Consider the following 22,885-nt stretch of genomic DNA (forward strand, 5'->3'; position numbering starts at 1 on the left):
CCAACTGTAAGCCAAAGAACCATGGAGCTTTCTTGACGTAAGGTCAACCCCCTAGAGCAAAAAGCTAGGCAAAGAAAGAGGGAAAGTGGAAGTGGAGGAGTAAATAGAAAGTATCCAGCATAAAGTTGCAGCAAAATTGCTTTGCAACATGATTGTATCATTTTACCCTCTCACCAGTTGTATATGGGAGTTCCATATTCTCATTAATGCATTACTTTCATGCATTTCACTTTTGGCTAATCTGATGGATATGAAGTGGCACACCATTTAAATGTGCATTGACCTAATGTCCACTGTAGGTGAACATCTTTTCTTATGTTTATTAGCTATTTCTTCCTCTGTGAATCCCTTCCTCAAACATTTTACCCATTTTTTTCTTAAATTAACTGTCATTTCTTTTACACATACCTCCAATGACTTCTAAGTTTTTCTCTACTTCAATTTTTTTCTTTTTTCTCCTTTTTATTTTATTTTATTTTATTTTATTTTATTTTATTTTATTTTTTTGAGACAAGGTCTCACTCTGTCACCCAGGCTTCAGTGCAGTGGCGCAATCTCGGCTCACTGCAACCTCCCCTTCCTGGGTTCAAACGATTCTCCTGCCTCAGCCTCCAGAGTAGCCGGGATTACTAGCCACACCCAGCTAATTTTTGTATTTTTAGTAGAGACAGGGTTTCACCTGTTGACTAGGCTGGTCTCAAACTCCCGACCTCAGGCGATCTGCCCGCCTCGGCCTCCCAAAATGCTGGGATTACAGGCATAAGCCACTGCGCCCGGCCTCTACTTCAATTTGAACAGTAGCCCATTCTTTATTCTCCCATATGCACATTTAACCTCTGGCATTTCCCAGTGGTAACTATATTACTTCCACATATTATCCATTTTTCCTGACCCTCATGGCAAGATATGAGCACTTTCTGTTAGTTAGCTAAAGTGCCACTATTGATGTCAGCAACACATTCTATTCAATGTCCAAACTCACTTATATAACACAAAAATGAGAATCAATGTGTGATTGTTTTCATATGTATCTTTTCTCCAGGAAACTGCACTCTTTTCCTTTACAACTGGCTTAAACTCTATTGCTACTAACTAAGGACCCATTTCTTTAGAGTCTAACATTAAATGATCAAATATATAAACGCTAATGTACAGAGACATGAAAGGAAACAGATAATGCATTATGTGAGGAATCCTCAAACAGCAATATAATAAATTACTCTGGCTACATTAAACATGTTCTTGTTTGTTCAATAAGTAAGCAGAATTTTCAGGACATTGAATGATAACTGTGAAATAATTGGAAAAACAGTTTGAAAACAAAAACTGTCTTATATTTCAGTTTGGAGCAATTGAAATAAACATACATTGATGTTTTTAAGAAGAAATTGATCATAAGAGAGTTTGGTCAAAGATTTGACTAACATTAAAAGATGATAGCCTCTAAAATTATTTTTGACTCAGGTTTTTGTTCTTCCCCTTTGAATGTTGAAACCAATGTTAACAGAGAGCTACCAGCTCAGCAAGAAAAATTATAATAATTCATACAATTTACATGCAATTTGGTGGCTTGCTATTTTCAAATACGGATTTTTTAAAAATTAGCCTAGAAAGTATGATAGTTTTCTCAAACTGAAAGCTTCTTTTCCAGAAAAATATGCTATGTGATTCAAATTATTTTGGAAGAGCTATTTACCAATGCCCCGAAAGCACTGCTATGTTATGTATTTTAAATATCAATGCTATAATTAAAGCCATAAAGTGAAATATTTTTTTCTGAAAATCCGGCAATATAGCTGTGAAAAAAACAAAAGCTATGAAATAATGCAACAAATGCAACTGAAGCATTCTTAGAGGGACATTAATAGCTTATTCCCTATAGGAGAAAAGAAGAAAGATATAAAGCTAATAATCTATGTTTATATCTTAAGAAGTGAAGGGGGAAAAAGTAAATTAAATACAAAGTAAACAGAACAAAATGGGAGAAAAAAATACAGAAATTAGTGAAATAATGAACAAACATTATTAAAAAAGTCATTTGCTTCTTTGAAAAGATTACTAAAATTGATAGAAATTATCACAAGAATCATCAAGAAAAAAGAGCAAAGCACAAACTTTAGATACCAACATTGAATGAAGGGTTGTAACCATAGATTTTACAGGCCTTGTGATTATAAAAGGTAATCATGAGTACTTTATGCTGATAAATGCAGCAATATACATAAGATGCACAAATTCCTTGAAACATGCCATTTACCAAAACAGACACAATAAAAACTAAATTATGATAACATATCTAGGTGGATTAAATAAACCAGATTTGTTATATAAAAAGTTGAAGCAAGCCCAGATGTCATCACTGGTGAATTCTATCAAACGTTTACAGAAGAAATAACATCAGTTCTATACAGATTGGTTCAGAAAGTAGAAGAGGAGAGAACATTTACCAACTCATTTTATGAGGTCAGAATAATTCGGATACAAAAGTCAGACAAGAACATCATCAGAAAAGAAAATTACAGACAAATACCCCTACAAACATAGACACAAAACTTCTTAATTAAATATTGGCAAATCAAATCCAGGAATATATTTTAAAATATTAAAAAATAATATATAATGGAATAATATATGTAATATATTACATAATGGATAATATATAATGGAAAAATAGCATTTAACCTAAAAATGCAAGGTTGGTTTAATTTTTGAAAATCAACAAATATAATTTATAGATATAATTTATTACATCTACAGATTAAAAGGGAAAATATTATATAATATAGATGCTGAAAAAGCATTTGACAAAATTCAATTTCCATTTAGAATTTAAAAAAAAAAAAACTTCACAGCAAACTAGGAATAGAAGAAAATCTTCAGCCTGATAAAAGTCATCTATACAGAACCTACACTCCCTGTCATATTTAATGATTACATTTTGAAAGCTTTCTCTCTATTATCTGGAATAAGACAGGAATGCTTTCTCTCACAACTTTTATTTAGTGTTGCACTGGAAGCCCTAGTGAGTGCAATATGGTAGTAAATTAAATTCATGGTTTAAAATTGGAAAGAATGAAAGAAAACTGTCTTTATTTAAAGATAGCATGATTATGTAGGATGATATGAAGAATTTGTAAAAAATTGCCACAACTATTAAGTAAATTTAACAAAGTCATAAGATATAAAGTTAATGAAAAAAATCGATTGCATTTCTTTATACTAACAATAAAGAATTGGATAATGAAATTAAAATTACTGTATAATAATATTTACAATTGCTCACCAAAATATAAAATACTCAGTATAAGTTTAACAAAAGATATGTAGTATCTCTGAATGAAAACTCTGAAATATTGCTGACAGAAATCTTAAAAGGCTTAGAAATGTAATTATACCAAAATTAAAATTACTGTATAATAACATTTACAGTTGCTCACCAAAATATGGAACACTCAGGATAAGTTTAACAAAAGACATGTAGTACCTCTGAATGAAAACTATAAAATATTGCTTAGAGAAATTTTAAAGGGCTTAGAAATGTAGAGATACACCATATTTAAGGATTTGGAAAACTCAATATGCCAGAATGTCAATTGTCACCAAATTCACCTATAGATTCAATGCACTTCTGAGCAAAATTCCAGCAAAAAACTTCCTGTAGATATGGACAATCCTATTTTTAAATTTATCTGGAAATGCAAAGAACCTAAAATAACCAAATTTATCTTAGAAAAGATGGATGATATAGGAAGAATACCTGCCTTCAAGACTTACTTTAAAGTTATAGAAATAAAAGGAGTATGACACTGGCAAAATAACAGAAGTATATCAATAGAACACAATAGAGACTCCAGAAATAAACCCATACATATATGGTAAAATGATATACACTAACAGAGCCCCAACAATTCAATAGGGAAATAAAAGTATTTTAACAAACAGTTTTGAAAAATATCCATATATTCACACTGACCTCACACCATCCACAAAAATTAATTTTACATATATCTTGGAGCTAAATGTAAAACTAAATCTATACAGCTTTCAGAAAATAAAATATAGAGAATTTTTTATAATTCGGGAGTAGGCAAAGATTTCATAGAGAAGAAACAGAAAACACTAATGATGAAAGAAATGATAAATTTGAATTCATCAAAATTTAAAACTTCTGCTCATTGAAAGAAACAAAACATTGAGAAAATATATATACTGTATGAGACAAAATATTTGTGTCCTATATATCTAATTTATCTCTAGAATATACAAAGAACTAACTCCTACAACTCATTAATAACATGAAAAACAACTTCTCCACCAAAGAAATGGAAAAATGACTTGAACAGACACTTCACAAAATAAGATATGTGAATTGCACATATATGCATGAAACAGTAATCAATATCCTTTGCCATCATTGAAATTCAAATTAATGAGATATCATTATAGTGTTATTAGAAGTTAAACAGAAAAGACAACATTAAATCCTGGTGAAGATATGGAACAATCAGAGTCCTATTTCCAATGGGAAGGTAAAACAGTAAAATCTCTTTGGAAATCTAGTACTTTCTTAAAATGTTAGACGTACATCTACCCTAAGAACCAACACTTCTACTCTTGCATATGTATCTAGACAAATGAAAACATACAACCGCAAAAAGCTTTGTATAGGAATATTTTTAGCAGCTTCTGTTTCTGTTATAATAACCCCAAACTGGAAACAGCCTGATTTCCTTAAATAGAACTGAAAATTCTGTGGCATATTCATACAATGGAATACTACTCAGCAATAAAAATGAACAAATTAAAAATATGAGCAATTAAAAATATGAGCAATTACATGGATAAGTCTCACAAACATTTTGCTGAGTGAACAAAAGCCTCATATAAAAGAGTTCATACTATGATTCTATCTACAGAAAGATCTAGAATAGGCAAAACTACACTATGATGATAAGAATTAGACCAGTGAGGCTGGGCGCGGTGGCTCACGCCTGTAATCCCAGCACTTTGGGAGGCTGAGGCGGGCGCATCACGAGGTCAGGAGATCGAGACCATCCTGGCTAACATGGTGAAACCCCGTCTCTACTAAAAATACAAAAAATTAGCCGGGCCTACGCCCGGCGGGCGCCTGTAGTCCCAGCTACTCCGGAGGCTGACTGAGGCAGGAGAATGGCGTGAACCCGGGAGGCGGAGCTTGCAGTGAGCCGAGATTGCGACACTGCACTTCAGCCTGGGCGACAGAGACAGACTCCGTCTCAAAAAAAAAAAAAAAAAAAAAAGAATTAGACCAGTGATTGTTTCTGGATGCTGGAGATTAACTGGGAAGGATTATGAGAGAACTGATAGAAATATTTCATTGCTTGATAGTGGTACAAGTTAATGATTATGTGCATTTGTCAACACTCATGAAACCGTACACTTAAGATCAGCACATTTTTTGATATGTAAATTGGACTTCAGTTTAAAAAATTTGTTTGCCTTGTATGATGATCAGTTGGCACTCAACAAAAAAAGTGAGTAAAAACTAATTATAAGAGTGTACATTAGCCTAAAACTTATTGGCTGAAAGAAAATCAACTAGGCTTCTTAGCTTTTTTTTTTTTTTGCGTTTGCACACCCACTTATATTCAGTTTTTTAAATTAACCATTTAAAATGTACATATAATATAAACATATTAAAATAATTCTCAGAAATAGGTTCAAAAAGATTAGAACAAATGATTCCAAGTAGGGTTGAAGTTAAAATGCAGATACTCCAGTCATAGAGATCTAAACAATTATTAAATTTGAGTTTTAAATTTGGTTTTGAAATTCTTGCTCACCCAAATAAAAAGAGAAGAAGCACAGTAAATTATATAACCCTCAATATTTAGCTTTAAAATGTCTAGTTTCACAGAGGGATAAAAGCTTTTTCTAGCGCTTAATCTTGTAAAATGAAGGAAAAAGGACAAGAAGATGAAGACTCCTGTGGCTTGTAAGATACTTATCACTAAGTTTATGTAGACTTGCTGTAAAATTATGAGACAGGTAAACACAGTAATTTCCCAATAGGGAAAGATAAAAAGCAAATACAACTTGACCGGAGAAAGAAAAGGGAGGTGAAACGAGTTTCAGGAATGCATTGTGAATGTGCAGGAACTCCACCACTTTCAGATTCTGCTTGCCCAAGAACACAGCCAGTCAGGTGTCTTTTTGATTCAGGCCAGGCGTGGTGGCTCACCCCTGTAATCCCAGCACTTTGGGAGTCAGAGGCGGGTGGATCACCTGAGGTCAGGAGTTTGAGACCAGCCTGGCCAACATAGTGAAACGTCGTCTCTACTAAAAATACAAAAATCAGCCAGATGTGGTGGTAGGCGCCTGTAATCCCAGCTACTCGGGAGGCTGAGGCAGGAGAATTGCTTGAACCCGGGACATTGCAGTGAGCTGAGATCGCGCCATTGCATTCCAACCTGGGTGACAAGAGCAAGACGTCGTCTCAAAAAAGATTACTTTTGGTTCAAATTTTATATTTATAGGAGCAACACTTTTTCCTGAGTCATATGGAATATGCACATATACATATTCTATCTAATTAAATGTATATATACATATTTACATATGTGTGTGTATATGTACATATTCTATATAATTAAAAATTACATATAATTAAATGTATTAAATTTAGTTTAATATTTAATGTATTTAATATTTAATACAGCTAATACTTAACGTATTTAATATTTAGTAATTTACTTTTAAATTACATGTATTACATATTGCATGAATTGTATTACCTATTGCATAAATTATATTACATATAATTAAATAAAAATATAATTATAGTGCAAATAAATATATTACATACTATTACATACATTTAAATTACATATAATTAATATAATGTATATAATTAATAATTATAAATAATAAATCACATATAGTTTATATAATACATATATTGCCCATGAATATATTGCATGTAATATATTACATATAATTAAAAGTCAAACAATGCAGAAGGTAGGAGGGGTTAGGGTGTTAGGTCAGGAATCAAAGGCTCGTAGTTTAAAAACAAAATCACCAAATGATTTACATATGCATGTCCACTAAATATCCAGTGAACTACACTAGTGATTTGCAAAATTTGGTATATTTCATTCCTCTGGAGCTTCTTTACATTCAGATTATGTAATGGCCCAGAAATGGGAGGCCCCCAAATCTACAAACTTAGTGAACACTCCAGGTGATTGTGATGAAAGTGGCACTGAGGCCACGCTTAGAACAAGAACAACTTAGAGAGTCACAAGGTCAAGTGCTGCGGGGGAGAGGCAGGTCATGCCAATGAGTGAAGCAGGTCTCACAGGACACTTGACAGTTGGGGTGGGCGGCAGAGGAAATGTGACCTGGAGTCCATGTGCCTCGTTCAAAGAGGGCAGGCACTAGGCACCACTAGCTGAATGCAGGGCATGTAGGTTCTGTGTGCTGGAATTTCCGAGTTTTGAAGAGACACTTAAATCCGAACTTTTCTGCAAAATATCCTGACTTTTTTTAAAATGTGGGCCCTAATATATGTAAGGCAAAACAAAGCATGTGAGTGTGGCCAAAACACAGCCTTCTACCAAATACGGACTATGGCCATCACTTTGCAAACTCAGCTCTTGACATTGGTAGGGTTTCCTAAAGTCTGGCTGGATCACAGTCAATAAGATTTTCCATTCTGGTAACAGGAGAATTACTACTGTATTGTACTTCATGAAGAAGAGCCAAACAATTTGATGCCTGATCCTTCAGTGGCATGTCTGACTTTTTTTAATATATACAAATTATGATCCTCACTAACTTCCAACCCAGAAGATCACCAACCTCTACATGGGGATGGGTAGCATGGATGCCAATAGGCAGGGCCAATTTTTCAAAAGAGTAGGAAAAGAAAAAAAAATGTGCTTAAACATGTAAACAAGGACTTGGTGAGGACCCAAGCCTTCTATTGTGCAGGATTTGAAAGAGAGGATTTGACTGGGACAAATTTCAGGACAATGAAGGTATTTTATTCAGCCAACTAGTCCTTGAAGAAAGTTCAGTATGAATCCATGGAATGCCTGACTTTGGGTAAACTGTCTCCTGCTGAGCCTCATTTGCATGATTAGTGGTAAAAATGTAATCTTACTACTTTCTCCAATGTTGACAGGAATATTTCAATGTAAACTTTTAGAAAGCATTCATAGCTTAGGCTTACTCTACAAATGTTAGGTGAACATGTGACAAAAAATTATATTTCACAATAAAATAAAACAAGATATGTTAATTACCACAATGAAATGCTTGTATGTAAAACTCACTCTCCAAAAACGGGTTATAAATTCTATCAACAATGGCTAAAACCAAAAAATAAAGACCGATTGGATCAAAAGTTAATCTTGAAAATAAAATGTAAAATTAAAAGGGAAAGAAAGTCAAAACATTAAAGCTTATTTTTGTTGTTTTTTCTTAATATGAACTAACAGTTTTGCAGGTATTAGTTCCTTAAAGTTGTCTTCCAAGCAGTCTATATGATTTGAAGAAATATAGACAAGTGATTGATCAATTTAAAAGTTATTTTCTCCTTATAGCAAGTGCCAATAATCTATAATTATATTATTTTTTCTTCCTATCCAGTATCTAGTATTTCTGTTTTGCTTGATGTGGCAACGGAAGTAGAAATTATACTTTTGGCTGGTGGCATCATTTAACCTGAAAGCCCAACCATAGAGAACATTCATGTGGTGGTCAGTATAAATTTGAGGATCTTGGAGAAAAGTGACAATATGAGGATTTTAGAGATTTAGAGAAGACTGAATCATGTAAAGGAGATTTCAAGTTGGAGATCTCATTCGTTTTATATGACAGCTGTCTTTGACCAGGTTAAAACAAAAACACTTTTGCTCTTTTCTAAGATCAATCTCCATGAAGACATATTTACCCTTTCACAAGAAATAACCTCATATTTGCACCCTCATTGTCTTATAAAGATACAAAGAAATATGCATATTTACAGTTTTACCTATTTACAAAGGGATTTCAAACTGAAATGTTGCTTCTGTTCTTTGAAAAACCATTATATAAGCCTGGACAATCAGATACAGCTTGCCTACCTCAGAATTCCATATACAAGAGACTCCCCATAACACTAAGACAATAACATAGTTAGTTGTTTTGGTCTGTAATATACTCTTATGGGAATTTCCTTGATATTTATGCTCCACTTTATAAAATTTATGGAAGATAGGGCAAGAGAACTTGAGAGGAAATGCAACACACTGGTACAATTAGGTATTTTTTCTTTTTAATTTTTTCTCCTTATGTCCTCATGGACCTAACTAAATGTCACCTTTATTGCCTGACTTTGAATCTGCTAATGTTTATTACTAATATTGCAAAATATTATTATATTATTAGTATTAAAAATATCCTGTACTCTAGGCTTTCAATGATGTAAAGTCATCTTTACTACATGTCAATAGTACAAGAGAAAATAGTTTAAGCAGGTTATAAATTCATTTACAGAATAGGATAAAAGACTGTTTGATAACTTATACAGAAAAAATTGTTGAGGTCTTAGTATACTGTGGGAAAGATCGGCAATACTCACCAGATATTCTGTGTGGTCCCCTATGCTTCCCTTTTACCCTCTCACTTAAGTTGTAGCAATAAACTACTTTCAACCAGAACATATGTCACTCTGGGGTTAAGGCAGTTGAGAATCAGCGTATATCCACCATACTCTTTTTCCCTTGGATACCACCTGCTCCTGGCATCAGAGCTGAGGCGGAGGTGGGAGACTTTATTACGTTAAGGCACTGACACTTCAGAGTATATGCATTACTTAAACAATTCAATTTTCATTAACATGTGAACAATATAAACCAAGGAAGATACAGAGAATAAAATGATATATAAGACCAGCAGCAGAAAATGAAGGGAATAATACACAAGCTGTCATCTATGAAAGACTTAAGGTCAAAAATCAAAGAAGTCAAAATTTACCACCAGTTCTATTATGTAAGCACCCTAGGAGGTCAGGACCTAACTGGTAGAAAAAAGAAAGTGAAGAGTAGGATGATAAATAGAAGAATCGAATAAATTTTCTGGAAATTGCCTGCAATGATGGCACTTTTCACCAGAGTGGCTTTAGGGTTATGAAAGTGAGTTGAGCTCCTTTCGAGACACAAGCTTAAAAAAATTCAATCATGAGCTGAAGAAGAGGACTAGGAGATTATTCTGCTATGGAAGCCAGAAAACATGCGCAAATACATAGGAAGTGGACCGCTGGGAGGACATAAAAGACTTAGCTAAGTTTGAAGTTTGACTAAAATGAACATACCAGAGACATAGAGCATCCAACAAACTGTACATATAACAGAATATATAGAAGCACAGACTCTGGTGCCACTTTAACCAGGTTCGAATCCCAGCTCCCTTATGAACCCTCTGTGTGAGCTTGGATACGTTTAATCTCTAGCCTTATGTTCATCACCTATAAAATGATATTTCCAACAGTACCTGCATTACAAGGCTGTTATGGGGACTAAAAGAATTAATTTGCATGAAGCACTAGCACAGTGCCTGGCACACATCAAGTGCCAAGCACGCATTCACTATTATATTCCTATCAATCTTGATAAAATTACTTTTAAAAAGCCACAAAATTCAGCAGAATACAAATTCTGAACATCAAGTTTTATGACAGTCTACACAAGTATAGCATTAAAACTTAAGAACAATTCACTCTGCTTAAGTCATGATTTAGTGTTTTCAGTTGAATGAAGTACTTTCTTAAGTACTGAGGCCCCAGAAATTTAATGTTCTTCATTAAGTTCACAAATGACTACTTACAGAAGTCTTTATTTTTTTAAAGGGAGAGAAAGAGGAATGTCTAATTCATTCTGATTTCATGACTTAAATATCTTAAGATCAAAATTTAAATCATTGTACTATAGTAGCAATTACTTGGAATAGAATATTACTTAGGTTTGGAAGCTATTACTCAACTTTAGCTCAGTGGTATTAGATATTTTTATTCCAAATATGGAAAATGTAAGACAGTGATAGATGATTATCTGATCTGATTTCCATGTTGAATTTATAAGATAATTTGACAACAATGAGATCAACATGAATAAAGCATACATCAAAATAAGGAAGTCCGCAATATGTATTCCATTTTTCATGCACATCAAATTATCCTTGACATAAGAAACTTGAGCTTGTTATTTTTCCCTTCTACTATGGTGATTATTCTATTTTAGCATTGTTCATCTTTAAAATCATAACTAGATACTTTAGGAAGCTAAGGGAGTTGGGTGTAAGCATTCCCTCAATTGTTACAGATTTTATTTATCTTTCCATTAATTAATGATAAGGATGTTTAAGCTCCCAGTTAACAACGACTAGAAACTGCAGTATCTTATTTAGAAGATGTATCATTCAAATTACAAATTGATATAATGAATTCTAATGAATACTTTCCTCCTACATTGAAGCTTAATCCCTATTCAAAGTGGATTAGTTAGTATTTAAATTTATCATAGGATCAAGGGTGATTAGCAGCCTATCATAAAAAAAGAATCCCATGAAATTTATGGATCTTTATCACATGCAACACTGAGGGTGAGCTATTTGAAAAGTTCTGGGGATGGTCCATTCTACTAAAAATCTTGCAAATGGTGCCTTTTCCTGAGGTGTTCTGCAGTAAATGCAACCCGGACAGAATGAGGTCCACTTGTACAAAAAATTGTTCTCTAAGAAATGAAGCAGCTGCATGCTAATGGTTTGCTAAGTTCTTATTATCTGCATTCCCATTGACTGTTCAGCCTCACAATGTGTGACTCTAAGTCCCCTTTGCTTGAAAGATTCTCTAAGGAGCTTTTGAAAACATTAAAGCTCCTGAAAGACAGCGAAGTTAGAAGTTTGACTAAAATGAATGTACCAGAGATATGGCTTAGTAAAGGAAATTGTCATTTTCCTGTGATTGTGTTTATGTCTTCTCGGGATACATGTAGGAGTGAATCAGATTTGAGGGTACATATTGCAAACTCAGAAATATCAGAATAATCACAGTTATAATAACATCCAAATGTCGTACTTGTTTAGAATTATATTCTGTTTTGGGGAATGTAAGCGATAAAAATATTGAGGTAGATCAGAAGTGGTTTTCAGTGTCTCGTTGTAAAAAGTCAAAGGTGCCCTGTATAACACCTTTTGTTTCCCTTAATAAACAGAGATAGAAATATCTTTCCCTGAACTCACAGAAACCCCACACTGTGGTACCTTTAAGTTCAAATAATTTACTAGTTTTTAAAACTAGATCCATCTTTTCTAGAAAAACACAAAATATTAATAAGTGTATTTTTAGTAAGTTTGATTGGTATTATTACATGGTAGAAATTCTTTCTCATGAGCTTACCCATTTTGTTTGCTTTAGATGGCTGTTTACGTCTTTTAAATTAGAAAAGCTTTACTCTTCAGGTTGTCAAAACACCTATCTTCCTCTTTGAAACTGAATTTCCTGATTTGAGCTGAAAATTATTCCTCTTTCTAGACAAATAGGTCTTACATTTCTTTCTAATACACTGGTTGATTTAAAAATTTTTACTTATAGTGTTACACATATTTTTATTATGAGAACCCAAATATAAGCTTTCTTTTTTCCAATTATTCTTACTATTATTGTACCATTTTTATGGGAAAATGTCACAATATAATGGACGGCCTAGAATTTTTATTTTGCACACATTTTTAAAATGTGATTGCATGTATAGTGTAAGACCTACTCAGTATATACGTTTTTCAACTTACTTTTTCAAAGTCAAATGAATACATCCTTGCTTAAGATATTAATGAATTGAGACTAAACCTAACTTCTCCTTATGTATGTTCTCCATGAGTTTATAAACATTACCTCTATCTCCTCTTAGCATTTATTCTGCAACTGCTGGGCCACCCACGAATACTATGGAGTTTTTTAACACTGGCACTATTGACATTTTAGACCATGTATTTTAGAGGGGTGTCCTGTGACTTGTGGAATATTTAGCAGCAGTCCTGGCTTCTACCCACTAGATGCCAGTAGCACCTTTCCAGTTTTGATGATCAAAAACATCATCAGACATTGCCAAATGTCACTTAGGGGGTGTCTTAGTCTATATTGTGCTGCTATAGCAGAATACCTGAGGCTGGTTAATTTATGAAGGACAGAAATTGTTTGTCTCATAGTTCTTGAGGCTAAGGAGTTCAAGATCAAAAAGTCAAATATGACGAGGTTCTTCTTGCTCTAACATGTCAAGAGAGAAGGGAGCCAAACTCATCCATTATAAGAACTCCAATCTCTCCACACTGAACCCACTCCTACAATAACAGCATTAATTCATTCATGGCGGCAGAGTTCTCATGACATATTCACCTCTTAAAAGTCCCACTTCTCCACACTGTTGTATTAGGGATTAAGTTTCCAACACAGATACTATGGGAGAGACATTCAAACCATAGCTGGAAACAAAATAACCCCCAGTTGAAAGCCACTAGTATAGCAGTCCAATTACAAAATTGTTTTATGTGTATTATCAAGTGTGATTCAAACATCATCCACTTAATACAAGCAGTGCAAAGATTAGTATTCCATTTTGAAGATGGACAACTAAAGCTAGTAGAAAGCAATAGCATACTCCACCCAGCAATAACAGAGTCTGCTTTGTTCTCAAGAGCACATGGAACATTCTCCAAGATAGACCATATGCTAGGCTATAAAATGAACCTTAATGAATTCAAAAGAATAATATAAACAAAGTATGTACTCTGACCACAATGGAATGAAATTAGAAACCAATAGCAGTAAAAACATTGGAAAACTAACAAATGTGTGGAAGTTAAACAATGCACATAAATATCCAATGGGTCAAGAAAAAAATCAAGAGGAAAATAAAATATTTTGAGTAAATAAAAATAAAAGCACAGCATATCAAAAATTATGAGATGCAGGTAAAGCAGTGCTTAAAGGAAAATGTCTGGCTATAAATGCCTATTTTAAGAAAGAAGAATGATCTCAAATAAAAAACTTACACCAAGACAAGAAAAAGAATAGTAAATCATACCTAAAGCAAGAAATTTTAAAGGGACATAATAAAGATAAAAGTAGAAGAATGAAATAAAGAAGAGACAAAAAATTGAGAAATCCAATAAAACCAAAGTTTGGTTGTTTGAAAAGATCAGCAAAATTGAGTGACTTTTAGCTAGATTCACACACACACAAACACACACACACACACACACACACATGCACACACACACAGAAAGAGAGAGAGAGAGAGAGAGAGAGAGAGAACAGACTCAAATTACAAGAATCAGAAATGAAAAGGAGACATTACTACTGACTTTATAGAAATAAAATGGATTATAAAGGAATATATGAATAATTCTATGCCAGCTAATCAGATAACAGATGAAATGGACAAATTCTTAGAAAGATGAAAATCACTAAAACGAGCTCAAGAAGAAATAGACAATATGAATGGACTTATAGCAAGTGAAGAGCCTGAACTGGTAATCAAAAACAACCCACAAAGAAAAGCCCTGGCCAAGATGGTAAATTCCATTTACCATTTATTTGGTATTACCATTTTACTTGGTATTACCCTTTCACTTGGTATTATTGGTAAATGTTATTAACATTTATTTGGTATTACCATTTTGGAATGGTAAATTCCAAAAAAAAAAAAAATTCTTGAAGAAGAAGTAATGCTAATTATGTACCAACTCTTCCAAAAAATAGAAGAGGAGAAGACACTTCTTAATTCATTTTACAAACCCCGTATGACCCTGATAGCAAAACCAAATTACAAGAAAGGAAAACTATAGACCCAGAATTCTTAGAATAGGGATTCAAAAATCCGAATAAAATACTAGCAAACTAGATCTGGCATATAAAGAGAATTATAAACCATGACCAAGTGGAATTTATTCCCTCAATGCAAGGTTGATTTAATATCAAAAAATAAGTTAATGCAGTGTATAGCATACCTGTTAGAATAGAAAAGAAAAAGAAAATGATTACCTCATAGATGCAGAAAAAGCACTTGATTAAAAACACTAGCACCTTTTCATGATAAAAACACTCGGCAAACTAAGAAGAGAACATCCTCAGCTGATAAAGGGCATTTACCAAAAACCTCACAGGAAAAACATTTAATGGTGAAAGACTGGAGGTTTCCCATAAGATCAGGAATAAAACACAGACGTTCACTGTCATCACTTCTATTCAATATTGTTTTGGAGGTTTTAGCCAAAGTAATTAAGCAAGAAAGTGAAATGAAAATGAAATGTTCATTCACTCGACATCATGGAACCCAATGTTCTGTAAACATTGGAAAGGAAGAAGTAAAACTCTCTCTATTCTCAGAAGATATAATCTTATTGATAAAAAACCTTAGGGTATCTACTAAAAGAAAGAAAAACCAAAAAAGAGTTTAGAGTGTTTGCAGGATACCAGAAGAAAATTACAACAAAAAATTATATTTTTGTTGTAATTTTTACTTACAGTAAAAATTTCTGAACATGAAGAGAAAATTTCATTGACAATAGCATCGAAATGGATGAAATACGTAAAAATAAAATTAACAAAATACATACAGAACTTATACTCTGAAAACTACAAAATATTGTTAAAATAAAATAAATTAAAGAAGATGTAAATAAATGGAAAATCATTACATATTCACGGATGGGAAGAGTTGACAGTGTTAGGATGTTAATACTCCCCAGACTGACCTATAAATTAGATGTAATCCTATCTGAATTTCAGCTGACTCATAGAAATTGGCAAGCTGATTCAAAAATTCACATGGAATTGCGAGGGACCCCAAGTCCAAAAACAATCTTGAAAAGGGAGAACAAAGTAAGAACACTCACACTTCACAGTTTCAAAATTTAGTATAAAGCAGTGATAATCAAGATAGCATATATTGGCAAAAGGATAGACATACAGACCAACAGAATAGAGTCCAGAAACAAACCCTTCCATCTATTAATTTCAACAAATGGTTCTGAAATAATTAGATAACCACATGCAAAAGACTGAAGATGGACTTTTAACCTATACCATTACTAAAATTATCTCAAAATGTATCAAACACCTAAACAAAAGAGCTAAAGCTATAGAATTCTCAGAGGAAAATACAAGAGTAAATCTTCATGATTTTGAATTTGGCAAAGAGTTCTCAGATATCACACAAAAAGCATAAGCATCAAAAGAAAAAACAGATAAATTGAACTTCATCTGATTAATAGCTTCTATGCTTAAAGGATAGCATCAAGAACATGGAAAATACAGAATGGGGGAAAACTGTAAATCATATATGTGATAAAGAGCGTGTATTTAGAATATATAAAGAATTCCTACAACTCAATAATAAAAAATAAATAAACCAATTAACAAGTGGGAGGAGGATGTGAATAGAAATTTCTCCAGGGAAGATATAAAAATGGTCAATAAGCACAAAAAAGGATACTCATCACCATTAGTCGTCAGAAAAAAATGCAAAGCAAAAACACAAGGAGATACCATTACATACACACTATGGTGACTAAATCAAAAAGTCAAATAATGACTAGAGTTGGTGAGGATGTAGAAAAATCAGAACTCTCATACACTGCTAGTAGGAACGCAAAATGGTGATGCCACTTTGGAAAACAGTCTGGCAGTTCCCCAGATAATTAAACATAGAGTTGCCATATGACCCATTATATTCCACTCACAAGGAAATGAAAATATATATCCACACAAAAACTTATGCACAAATGTTTATAGCAACATTATTAATAATAGCCAAAAGGCAAAACCAATCCAAATATCCATTATCTGATGAATGGATAAATGAAATGTTCATACAATAGAATATTAATTGGCTGTAAGAAAGACTGAAGTACTGTTACATGCTACAACTTGAATCGACCTTAAAAAACACATATTTAAGTGAAAGAAGGCAGTTGCAAAAGACCACTTATTATATGATTCATTCATATGAAAGTCCAAAATAGGAAAATCTATAGATACAGAAAGTAGAGTAGAAAGTCCAAAATAGGGAAATCTATAGATACAAAAAGTAAATTAATGGTTGCTTAGGGCTGGCAGGGATGGGAGATGAGGAGTGATGGATAGGGATTCTTTTCAAAGTGATAAAAAATCTTCTAAAGTTGACTGTGGTGATTGTTGCATATATCTGTGAATATACTAAAAGCAACACCTTGAATGGGTCACTAGAATAGTAAATGAGCTATATCTCAATAAAGTTGTTAAGATAATGGAGTGTTTCTTTTTTTTTTCTTGAATGTCTTTGGTTTTGGATTTTTAAAAATAGGGTGTCTCCTGTTTTTCCTCTAATAATGTTACTGAATATGCTCAATAATCTGCTTACCCTTAAAACCAAAAGAAATTCATAGAATTGTTTACAATGTTTTCATGCTGTTCTTTACCTGAAATGGTTAGCTATAAGCTCATTAATTTTTTTTTTTTTTTGGACGATTCTCACTCTGTCACCCAGGCTGGAGTGCAGTGGCACCATCTTAGCTCATTGTAACATCTGCCTCATGGGTTAAAGCAATTCTCCTGACTCAGCTTCCCGAGTAGCTGGGATTACAGGTGTGTGCCACCATGCCTGACTAATTTTTGTATTTTAGTAGAGATGGGGTTTCACCATGTTGGCCAGGCTTGTCTTTAACTCCTGAACTCAAGTGAGCAACCTGCCTCTGCCTCCCAAAGTGCTGGGATTACAGGTGTGGCCCCCATGTCCAGACTAAGCTTACTAATATTTATTCTACTTTTCCCCAGAGTAAAACATGTTTACTGGTTTTCTCCCATTTGTTCAACAACTTTGCATCAGTGACTGTGCTAGGTGTTGGGAATATAATTATAAGACACAAGATAATTTCCCTCAAGATTTCATTTTAGCAAAATGAAGGATGGGTGAGATTTATACAGGTAAAAAGATCACTGAACAGGGATTGGGGCTGCAGAGAAAGTTTCAAACACAGCAAGCAGTAGGTGCAAAGTTTCTGGGGCAAGAGAAAGAAAACATGTAACAAAGACTTAAAGTGGGTTTATACGCTGAGATACAGTGTTTAGGATGGTAATCATATTTATCAATGAGATTAGAGAAGCTTATCAAGAGCAAGCATGTTATATGCTAATGAGGAGTCAGGTAGGATAAAGACTGAAAAGTGTCCATTGGGTTTGGCAACAAAATAAATGTTGGTGGCCTTGATGAGAGAAATTCTAGTTGATTTTTGTGATGGTTAATTTTATGTGTCAACTTGGCTGGGCCACAGGGTGCCCAGATATTTGTTCAAACATTATGGGTGTGTCTGTGAGGGTGTTTCTGATGAGATTAACATTTGAATTGGTAGACTGATTAAATCAGATTGACTTTACTAATGTGGATGGGCCTCATCTAATCTGTTGGAGGCCTAAATAAAACAAAAAGTCTGAATAAAAGAAAATTCATTTTTCCTGACTGCCTTGAGCTGGGATGTCGGTGGCCATTTTCCCCGTTCCTTCAGGTGTGAACTGAGATACTGGCTCTTTCAGGGTCTGGAGCCTCCTGGCTTTCAGAGTGGAACCACATCATTGGCTCTCCTGATTCTCAGACTTTTGAACTGGGACTGGAACTACACCATTGGATTTTCTGGCTTATCAGATTGCAGATCTTAGGACTTCTCAACCTCCATAATCAGGTGAGCCAATTCCTTGTAATAAATCTCTTTGTATGTGTAGATACGTATATTAGATAGAGAGATAGATGATAGATAGATAGATAGATAGATAGATAGATAGATAGATAGATAGACAGATAGATAGATAGCTACTACTGGTTCTGTTTCTGTGGAGAAGCTTGAGTGATAAAACTGTTAAAAAGTAAAAGCTTTATTTCACAGATTATAGAATTAATAGGAAGTAAAACAGTAAATTCAATGCCTGTATTGCTGCTATAACAAATTGCCACAAACAATGACTTAATACAACACATATTTATCATCTTACAGTTCTGGAGGTCAGAAGTTGGCAAGGAGTCTACCTGGGCTACATTCAGGGTGTTAGTAAAGCTGTGTTTCTTTCTGGAAGCTGTAAGGGAGAATCATTTTCTTGCCTTCTCCAGCTTCTTGAAGTTGCCTGCATTCCTTGGCTCAGGTGCTCTTCTGTCATCAAAACCAGCAGTAGTTGTGAAGTCTTGGTCATCACATCACTCTGACCCTGACTTTTCTTCCTTCCTCTTCTGAGTTGAAGAAACCCTTGTGATTACATTGGGCCACCTGGATAACACAGGATAATTGCCTTATCTTAAAGTCAGCTGATTTGCAACTTCAATTTCATCTACAACCTTAATGTAAAATAATATATTACCCATTTTGGGGATTAGGACACAGATATCTTTAGGGAACGATTATCCTGCCTACCATAGTGAGCAAGTGTAAAACAAGTCTTTCAAGGAGACTGTTTCTGAGTGGGGAAAGAAGATAGAGTAGCAGATAAAACAGCAATGGGCTCAATGGAGTGATTTATTTTCAAAGGCAAGGAAGATTTAGGTGCATTTTATGGGAGAGAAAAAAATAATCAAAAGCAGTGAGCTTTCTGAGGAAGAGTCACAAGAGGCAGGGAGGAGCAGAAGATATCCTGAACAGAGGTGGAAATAATACCTTCAGAGGAGAGAGAAGGAGAAATAGGAAGCATGAGTGTACAGATTGCTATAGGCTTGGTGGCAAGAAACTTAAGTTCACTTCTTGCAGCTTCTCTGTTATAGGAGAGAAAATCATCTGCTATAAAAGAGGGGCAGGTGATAAGATTGGATGTTTTAGGAGAATGAAGGCTATGGGTGTATGGGAGTCTGTATTAACTATGGACACAGGGAGGATGATCTAATAATGTGTAGGTCCCACTTGACAATGGAATCCAGGGATGTCCTGTAGCACTAACCTAGGTAGTTTTATTATTTTCACAGGCAATACAAGGCATCTCTGGAGGAATAAAAAGAATATATCCATTTGGATTAATTGAGAGGTTCACTTACATACACCTGGGAGATGCTCCTAGTGTTTAAACCTGTAAAATATTGCAATTGTTTAAAGAATTCAAAACTGCATTCCAATGCACACTCTGCCTGGGAACAAAAGCACTCTCTTACCAGGTTATATCAAAAGATTAAAGGGACATAAAGCTCATAGTCATTATGTTTCCTAAAGGCAGGAACTATGGAAAAACATTTGACGTAAGTTGAACCTATGATCAAAAGTGAATTGTGGGTGCCTTTAAACCAATTTACCTCCACTAAGAAAATGCAACAACATCGTCCTACTCACAATAGTAGATACTTTTAGAAAGTAGGAATCTAAAAAAAAGAAAGCATTTTTAAATAAGATTAACAAACTTGTCTCATTCTACATATTATTAGGTTTGCTGCAATATATAATATATATTGAAAGAAACCTCAAGCACACCATAAAAAACTCTTGCAGCAGAGTCTGTAGGTGACGCATCTATATCCACACAGCCCCACCACTTCAGTGGATACCAGTCTTCCAACTTTCAATACCAGCTCCTGAATTCCTCCTGAATTTCTTTTCCAGAAGAGCTTTCTCCAGATGCTGAAGCCCTCTTTGCTACATGCTCAGGAGGCAAGAAGTGATACCAACCTCCGGCATCCTTCAAACAATGACTGATGTGGGTTGGTGTTCAAACATCCCACAAACTCCAATCACTTTCTTTCCTTCATGTCTTCCCTCTTCTCTACCAGCACTTCTTGCACTTTCTGGGTAAGCTATTTGGACTTTATCTAGAGGTTTGCTTTTGAAGGAAGACAGTTATGCTTTACAAGACAACTTAAAATATTGCTTAGCTAAACACAAAGCAAAACAAGAAAACAAACCACAACAATCTTCTAAGGCTAATAAAATGCTAAAAATTATACAATCATCTTTGGCCGTTTTGCCAATGTAGTATTCTGGGAGTCATGTGGGATGTCCAGGTAAGTCATGCTAAAGAAGCAACACAAGAATGGTCTAGATCGCTGCCTAAGATCTCTGCCACACTGTAGAGTGGAACGAACTACAAGGAGCAAGCGAGAAACCAGGAAACAGGGCATCACTGTGGTTTCTTCCTAAGGTTCATTTTTCTGCATTGAAATAAAAACAGCCCAAACAGCTCTAATGTTGATGGGCTTCAGGGGTTGCACATGCCCCTAGAATTGTATGCAAAAATTGTGGGCTAGTAAATGTGTACATTTTAATGGGACTAACATTCGCAGTTTCTACAAAACATCTAGATTGTCTTGTGGCATAAAAAAAAAAAAGAAAAAATATATGAACCTATGATCCCATGAGCTAGGAGTTGGAGGAGATGCTTTTATCACGGATCAAAATGGTAAAAATGTTTAATATGTCCTTCTGTTCCTAGAGTTGCAGAAATAAAATACCATTCTATGTTAATGGCAGTCACAGCTATGGCCCCCAGAAAGGTGTTCTTAAGAAAATAGACACTTGCCAGAAATATGAACAATGCACTAAAATGTTAATGTAGATCATTAAACCATTTTCTGCAGAGTGAAAGCTTCCTTCTGGCATCCCCTCTTAAATCACAGAAGCATAAATCATGGAGTCGAAAGAGCCCTTGGAAACTGTTCACTTGCCCCACACACACCCTCATTTCACCATCATTTAGACAGAAGCTCACCTTCACTATCTCTTCCACCCCTCCCATTCCCCCTACAAAGACTTCAAAGAATCAAGAAGTCATTGCCTTCTGTTTTTGCTTGTTTATTTCTTAAAAATCTAATTAATAGAAATCTCTTTCTTTTTTTAACATTTTTACCTTCATTTTTAATATAATTTGTTTACTTGTGGATTTACATCATTTAATTTTTTGCAATTTTAAAAAATTGTATTCTTTTTTTTTTTTTTTTTGAGATGGAGTCTTGCTCTGTCGCCCAGGCTGGAGTGCAGTGGCACGATCTCAGCTCACTGCAAGCTCCGCCTCCCAGGTTCATGCCATTCTCCTGCCTCAGCCTCCCGAAAAATTTTATTCTTAATTGATAAATAATCATTGTATTATTTATGGAGTACAATGTGTGGGCTACATGTGTTTACATTGTGAAATGATTAAGCTAAAATATGCCTTTCTTTTTTTTTAGTGGTTCTGCTTCCTAGAACAATAGAAAATACATTGAAACTCACTTATTTAAGACTGTTAATTCTGATTCTTAAGTGTTACTTTCATGGTCTTCTTTCTTCCAAGATAAATACCCCAATTCCCTCAACCAAAGTTTCCATGGCACAGTTCCTAGGTTCATTGTGCCCCCTTCCTCCATAGGCTTTCATCTATCATTTTTAGGCAATATCAACAGATATCCAAAAGATAGGCAATGACAAATGCTGGTGAGGATGTGGAGAAAAGAAAACACCTGTACACTGTTGGTGGGAATGTAAATTAGTACAACTGCTATGAAAAACAGTTTTCAGCTTCCTCAAAAACTTAAAAATGGAGCTACCATATGATCCAGCAATCCCACTGCTGAGCATATACCTAAAAGAAAGAAAATCAGCGTATCAAATAGATATCTACATTCCCATGTTTGTTGCAGCACTGCTCACAATAGCTAAGATTTGGAAGCAACCTCAATGTCCATCATCAGATGAATGGATAAGAAAATGTGGTACATATACACAATGGAGTACTATTCAGCCATAAAAAAGAATGAGATCCTATCATTTGCAACATGGATGGAACTGGAGGTCATTATGTTAAGTTAAATAATCCAGGCACAGAAAGACAAACATTACATGTTCTCACTTATTTGTGGGATCTAAAAATCAAAACAATTGAACTCATGGA

Source organism: Pan paniscus, chromosome 11, assembly GCF_029289425.2.
Source record: "Pan paniscus chromosome 11, NHGRI_mPanPan1-v2.0_pri, whole genome shotgun sequence".
Classification (NCBI taxonomy): Eukaryota; Metazoa; Chordata; class Mammalia; order Primates; family Hominidae; genus Pan; species Pan paniscus.